The sequence below is a fragment of the Anastrepha ludens genome, unplaced genomic scaffold (genome assembly GCF_028408465.1).
Source record: "Anastrepha ludens isolate Willacy unplaced genomic scaffold, idAnaLude1.1 ptg000022l, whole genome shotgun sequence".
Classification (NCBI taxonomy): domain Eukaryota; kingdom Metazoa; phylum Arthropoda; class Insecta; order Diptera; family Tephritidae; genus Anastrepha; species Anastrepha ludens.
Genome location: NW_026530033.1, coordinates 222,501 through 230,000, shown reverse-complemented (window position 1 = coordinate 230,000; position 7,500 = coordinate 222,501). Strand labels below are relative to the sequence as shown.

At 31.7% G+C, this 7,500-nt stretch overlaps 2 non-coding genes and 1 pseudogene across 2 annotated transcripts; all 3 read left to right on the top strand.

Annotated features, from left to right (window-relative positions):
* The first annotated feature begins 1,890 nt into the window (after positions 1 to 1,890).
* On the top strand, positions 1,891 to 3,881 carry LOC128870718 (small subunit ribosomal RNA). Its single transcript, XR_008455454.1, has one exon. It is a non-coding gene; the product is annotated as a small subunit ribosomal RNA (ribosomal RNA).
* A 576-nt stretch (positions 3,882 to 4,457) lies between these two features.
* Positions 4,458 to 4,638, top strand: LOC128870703 (5.8S ribosomal RNA). The gene has a single exon (XR_008455440.1). It is a non-coding gene; the product is annotated as a 5.8S ribosomal RNA (ribosomal RNA).
* Positions 4,639 to 5,080: 442 nt separating this feature from the next.
* LOC128870733 (large subunit ribosomal RNA) overlaps positions 5,081 to 7,500 on the top strand; it is a 4,513-nt pseudogene continuing 2,093 nt past the window's right edge.

Here is a 7,500-nt window from a genome sequence, read left to right as displayed (position 1 = left end):
ATTTATATGAAACTATATTCGATTAAATGTATGAAAGTAAAATTTAACAAAATTTTGCCCATACATTTTTCACAATGCGTTGTGTACATTGTCAGAAACACTCACGGTGAAGGCAAGTGAGATATATGAAAGAAAATCGAATCGAATTTATATGAAACTAAATTCGATTAAATGTATGAAAGTAAAATTTAACACAATACATTCATATGATAAACTGAATAAATATATAATAAAGACATTTCAAATATATGGAAAATATCATCATATATATAATTTAGTATTTTAATATATATTTAGTTAAGTTGATGGTATTATTGAAATATATAAAATGTAATTGAATTATATGAAATCAAACTGAAATGTATTGAATTGAATTTTTCCCATACATTTTTCACAATGTGTGGTGTGCATGGCAAAAAACACTCACGGTGAAGGCATGTGAATAATATGAAAATATCAACATTTAACTAACCAATGATATTGAAGCATATAAATCGAATCATAACTATATGAAACACGAATTTGAGTTATGTTAAACTGGTGATATTGTGGATTTATTCCTAGTTTTCCATACGTTAGTTTAAATAGAAACAATTTTCGAATATGTATACATATATGAAGAATTTATATTCTATACTAACATATTATGGAATGTAACTATTGATTGTTGCCTTGGCATATTGGTGTATTGTGAGATTTCATTCATAGTTTTCCATACGTTAGTTTAAATAGAAACAATTTTCGAATATATATACATATATGAAGAATTTATATTCTATACTAACATATTATGGAATGTAACTATTGATTGTTGCCTTGGCATATTGGTGTATTGTGAGATTTCATTCATAGTTTTCCATACGTTAGTTTAAATAGAAACAATTTTCGAATATATATACATATATGAAGAATTTATATTCTATACTAACATATTATGGAATGTAACTATTGACTGTTACCTTGGCATATTGGTGTATTGTGATTTTATTCATGGTTTTCCATACGTTAGTTTAAATAGAAACAATTTTCGAATATATATACATATATGAAGAATTTATATTCTATACTAACATATTATGGAATGTAACCTTGGCATATTGGTGTCATTGTATTTTATTCCTGGTATTCTATAGTTAGTTTAAATAGAAATAAATTTTTGAATTCAAAATTTTATATTCTATACTAGCATTACATAGAAATTATCCTCAACTGTTTGTTTCTTGTATACATACAGGAAATTAAACAGATGAAGAAAAAAAAAAACAAAACAAATAAAAATTATAAGAAAAATTAAATTTTAAATAAAAGAAAAAAGGAGAAATTTTTTCAATCATATATATATTTATGATTAAAAAATAGAATTATGGAATTATTAATTTCAATTCAGAGAGAAAAATTATGTAATATATGAAATTATTACATTAAAAATGCATTTGAAGAAAAAGTAAAATGTTATTAAAAATGATACATTTGAAAATTGGCAAATATTAAGAAGAAATATCGTTCTTATATTTTTATATAAAATATATATAGAGAACGAAAATGCTTTTTCATAAAAAACGGTTTTTGAATTCTGATAAGAAAAGCTAAAGGGGTCGGCGGGAGCGCACATTGAACGAAAGAAAATGAAAGAAAAACACAACAAAGAAGAAGACCAAATAAAATACAAATATTTTATACAAATAAAAGCACATTATTAATAAATAATAATAATAATAATAATAATGATGATGATGATGATGATGATGATGATGATGATACATAAATTGTGTTATTAAAATTACGTTCTATTGTATGTGCGTTTTCCCCTTTACTTTTTATATACACCGTAATTTATGAAATTTTCAAATATGAAAAACAAAGAAAAATATATAAACAAATATATATATTATTCTGGTTGATCCTGCCAGTAGTTATATGCTTGTCTCAAAGATTAAGCCATGCATGTCTAAGTACAAACAAATTAAAAGTGAAACCGCAAAAGGCTCATTATATCAGTTATGGTTCCATAGATCGTTAACAGTTACTTGGATAACTGTGGTAATTCTAGAGCTAATACATGCAATATAAACACGGACCTTATGGAACGTGTGCTTTTATTAGACTAAAACCAAGCGATCATTTGATCGTTAAATTGGTTGAACTCTAGATAACTTGCAGATCGTATGGTCCCGTACCGACGACAGATCTTTCAAATGTCTGCCCTATCAACTTTTGATGGTAGTATCTAGGACTACCATGGTTGCAACGGGTAACGGGGAATCAGGGTTCGATTCCGGAGAGGGAGCCTGAGAAACGGCTACCACATCTAAGGAAGGCAGCAGGCGCGTAAATTACCCACTCCCAGTTCGGGGAGGTAGTGACGAAAAATAACAATACAGGACTCATATCCGAGGCCCTGTAATTGGAATGAGTACACTTTAAATCCTTTAACAAGGACCTATTGGAGGGCAAGTCTGGTGCCAGCAGCCGCGGTAATTCCAGCTCCAATAGCGTATATTAAAGTTGTTGCGGTTAAAACGTTCGTAGTTGAATTTGTGCTTCATACGGGTAGTACAACTATATATTGTGGTATGTACATTACCTTATGTATGTAAGCGTATTACCGGTGGAGTTCTTATATATAATTAATACAATGTATTTTTTATATATTCCTCCTATTTAAACCTACTTCAGTGCTCTTCATCGAGTGTTGTTGTGGGCCGGTACAATTACTTTGAACAAATTAGAGTGCTTAAAGCAGGCTCCAAATGCCTGAATATTTTGTGCATGGAATAATGAAATAAGACCTCTGTTCTACTTTCATTGGTTTTTAGATCAAGAGGTAATGATTAATAGAAGCAGTTTGGGGGCATTAGTATTACGACGCGAGAGGTGAAATTCTTGGACCGTCGTAAGACTAACTTAAGCGAAAGCATTTGCCAAAGATGTTTTCATTAATCAAGAACGAAAGTTAGAGGTTCGAAGGCGATCAGATACCGCCCTAGTTCTAACCATAAACGATGCCAGCTAGCAATTGGGTGTAGCTACTACTATGGCTCTCTCAGTCGCTTCCCGGGAAACCAAAGCTTTTGGGCTCCGGGGGAAGTATGGTTGCAAAGCTGAAACTTAAAGGAATTGACGGAAGGGCACCACCAGGAGTGGAGCCTGCGGCTTAATTTGACTCAACACGGGAAAACTTACCAGGTCCGAACATAAGCGTGTAAGACAGATTGATAGCTCTTTCTCGAATCTATGGGTGGTGGTGCATGGCCGTTCTTAGTTCGTGGAGTGATTTGTCTGGTTAATTCCGATAACGAACGAGACTCAAATATATTAAATAGATGCTTTCAGGATTATGATGTTGAAACTTATATAGCCTTCTTTCATGCGTACATCTTGAATGTACAAGTGTTTGAATGTGTTTATATAAGTGGAGTCGTACCTGTTGGTTTGTCCCATTATAAGGACACTAGCTTCTTAAATGGACAAATTGCGTCTAGCAGTAACGAGATTGAGCAATAACAGGTCTGTGATGCCCTTAGATGTCCTGGGCTGCACGCGCGCTACAATGAAAGTATCAACGTGTATTTCCTAGACCGAGAGGTCCGGGTAAACCGCTGAACCACTTTCATGCTTGGGATTGTGAACTGAAACTGTTCACATGAACTTGGAATTCCCAGTAAGTGCGAGTTATTAACTCGCATTGATTAAGTCCCTGCCCTTTGTACACACCGCCCGTCGCTACTACCGATTGAATTATTTAGTGAGGTCTCCGGACGTGATCACTGTGACGCCTCGTGTGTCACGGTTGTTTCGCAAAAGTTGACCGAACTTGATTATTTAGAGGAAGTAAAAGTCGTAACAAGGTTTCCGTAGGTGAACCTGCGGAAGGATCATTATTGTGTTCCATATCCGTAAGAAAAACAAACAATGCCAAAAAAAATAAAAACAAAAACAAACAAAAGAAAAAAAAAAAAAAAGAAAAAAAAGAAAAATTTATAATTATTTTGAATCCATATTCTTTTTATTCTTTTTCATTCAATTTGTTATCCATCAATTATATCATATTAAATATAATATGGATGGTACATTTTGTAATGTTTTTTCTTATTTTTTCTTTTAAAAACCTTTAAACATGAAAATAGAAAGTTGTACTTATTATTCATTTGATTGAATGATAAGTTAATTTGTTCACAATAACAAAAGTGGTATATATTTATTAATATATTTATATATACATAAAATGATTAAAAAAAATACAAAATAATCAAACATAATAAATACCACCACTGTATTATTGTTGAACTAAGACATTCGCAACTTAATAAAAATGTTTAGAGTTAAATATATTTGATATATATTATTGAAAGAAAATCAATTTATATATTATTATTATTATTATTTAATTTTACTCTTTCAATTAATATATGCAAAAAAAAATTGACATTTGTTATAAATAAAAATAAATAAAAAAATACTCTAAGCGGTGGATCACTTGGCTCATGGGTCGATGAAGAACGCAGCAAACTGTGCGTCATCGTGTGAACTGCAGGACACATGAACATCGACATTTTGAACGCATATCGCAGTCCATGCTGTTATGTACATTAAATTAAATTTTAAAGTACTGCTTGGACTACATATGGTTGAGGGTTGTAAGACTATGCTAAATAAGTTGCTTATTCTTTTATAAAAATAATTGAATTTAAGCAAATGTGTATATTATTGGATTTTAAATAATTCATAATATTAATAGCAAAAAAATAAAGATTATATAATGAATTTTTTATTTATTATATATATTCTTAAAAAAAAAAAAATCCTCTCAAATAAAATGAAATAAAAATTTTGAATCTAAGTATTCTCTTTAAAAAATTTTCATATTATTTATATATATATAAAATATTAATTTATATATGTAATTAAAGGAGGAATGTCTAGCATAAAAATTAATTTTTTTTTATTCTAGAATTGCCTCATTTTACATAATTATTATTTATAATATATATTTATATAAAAGGAAAAAAAGAAAAATAGAGATGAAAAGATGATATAATTATTTATTAAATTGTGTGAGAAGATAAAAAATATTTTAAAACAACCTCAACTCATATGGGATTACCCCCTGAATTTAAGCATATTAATGAGGGGAGGAAAAGAAACTAACAAGGATTTTCTTAGTAGCGGCGAGCGAAAAGAAAATAGTTCAGCACTAAGTCACTTTGTCTATATGTCAAATGTGAGATGCAGTGTATGGAATATCTTAATATCTAGTATGAGAAATTAACGATTTAAGTCCTTCTTAAATGAGGCCATTTACCCATAGAGGGTGCCAGGCCCGTATAACGTTAATGATTACTAGAAAGATATTTCCAAAGAGTCGTGTTGCTTGATAGTGCAGCACTAAGTGGGTGGTAAACTCCATCTAAAACTAAATATAACCATGAGACCGATAGTAAACAAGTACCGTGAGGGAAAGTTGAAAAGAACTCTGAATAGAGAGTTAAATAGTACGTGAAACTGCTTAGAGGTTAAGCCCGATGAACCTGAATATCCATTATGAAAAATTCATCATTAAATAATTAAAAATAATGTGCATTTTTTTCATATAAGGACATTGTAATCTATTAACATAATAAAGTATTTATCAAAAGATCATTGGTGATATTAAGTTTATTTAAATTAATTTGCTTTTTAAGCATATTAACATAGAATAAATACTAATGATTTGATAAAGTGTTGATAGATTTTATTATATATAATGCTAAAATTCATTTTTTGAATTTTACAAAAAATTTAATATCTATGATATTAATATTTATTTGTATGCATTTATATGATTAACAATGCGAAAGATTCAGGATACCTTCGGGACCCGTCTTGAAACACGGACCAAGGAGTCTAACATATGTGCAAGTCATTGAGTTATATTAAACTTAATGGCATAATTAACTTAACTTAAAAATATAATGGGATTAATTTTTAGTCTATTTTCTTAAATAGTCAATTAATTCAATCCCGGGGCGTTCCATATAGTTATGTATAATGATAATTTATTATTATTTATACCTCTAACTGGAGCGTACCTTGAGCATATATGCTGTGACCCGAAAGATGGTGAACTATACTTGATCAGGTTGAAGTCAGGGGAAACCCTGATGGAAGACCGAAACAGTTCTGACGTGCAAATCGATTGTCAGAATTGAGTATAGGGGCGAAAGACCAATCGAACCATCTAGTAGCTGGTTCCCTCCGAAGTTTCCCTCAGGATAGCTGGTGCATTTAAAAATTATATAAAATAATCTTATCTGGTAAAGCGAATGATTAGAGGCCTTAGGGTCGAAACGATTTTAACCTATTCTCAAACTTTAAATGGGTAAGAACCTCACCTTTCTTGATATGAAGGTTGAGGTTATGATATAATGTGCCCAGTGGGCCACTTTTGGTAAGCAGAACTGGCGCTGTGGGATGAACCAAACGTAATGTTACGGTGCCTAAATTAACAACTCATGCAGATACCATGAAAGGCGTTGGTTGCTTAAAACAGCAGGACGGTGGACATGGAAGTCGTAATCCGCTAAGGAGTGTGTAACAACTCACCTGCCGAAGCAACTAGCCCTTAAAATGGATGGCGCTTAAGTTGTATACCTATACATTACCGCTAAAGTAGATGATTTATAAAACAATTTCGATTGATTTATAAATTTTGAAACTTTAGTGAGTAGGAGGGTACAATAGTGTGCTTAGAAGTGTTTGGCGTAAGCCTGCATGGAGCCGCTATTGGTACAGATCTTGGTGGTAGTAGCAAATAATCGAATGAGACCTTGGAGGACTGAAGTGGAGAAGGGTTTCGTGTGAACAGTGGTTGATCACGAGTTAGTCGGTCCTAAGTTCAAGGCGAAAGCCGAAAATTTTCAAGTTTTTAATAAAAAAATATTAATAAAATTTATATATATATATTAAAAAATAATTAAATACTTGAATTATTTTGAACGAAAGGGAATACGGTTCCAATTCCGTAACCTGTTGAGTATCCGTTTGTTATTAAAAATGGGCCTTGTGCTCATCCTGGCAACAGGAACGACCATAAAGAAGCCGTCGAGAGATATCGGAAGAGTTTTCTTTTCTGTTTTATAGTCGTACTACCATGGAAGTCTTTCGAAGAGAGATATGGTAGATGGACTAGAAGAGCATGACATTTACTGTTGTGTCGATATTTTCTCCTCGGACCTTGAAAATTTATGGTGGGGTCACGCAAACTTCTCAACAGGCCGTACCAATATCCGCAGCTGGTCTCCAAGGTGAAGAGTCTCTAGTCGATAGAATAATGTAGGTAAGGGAAGTCGGCAAATTAGATCCGTAACTTCGGGATAAGGATTGGCTCTGAAGATTGAGATAGTCGGGCTTGATTGGGAAGCAATACCATGGTTTATGTACTCGTTCTGGGTAAATAGAGAATTACGATTCTTGTTCCCCGGATAGTAGTTACGTAGCCAATTGTGGAACTTTCTTGCTAAA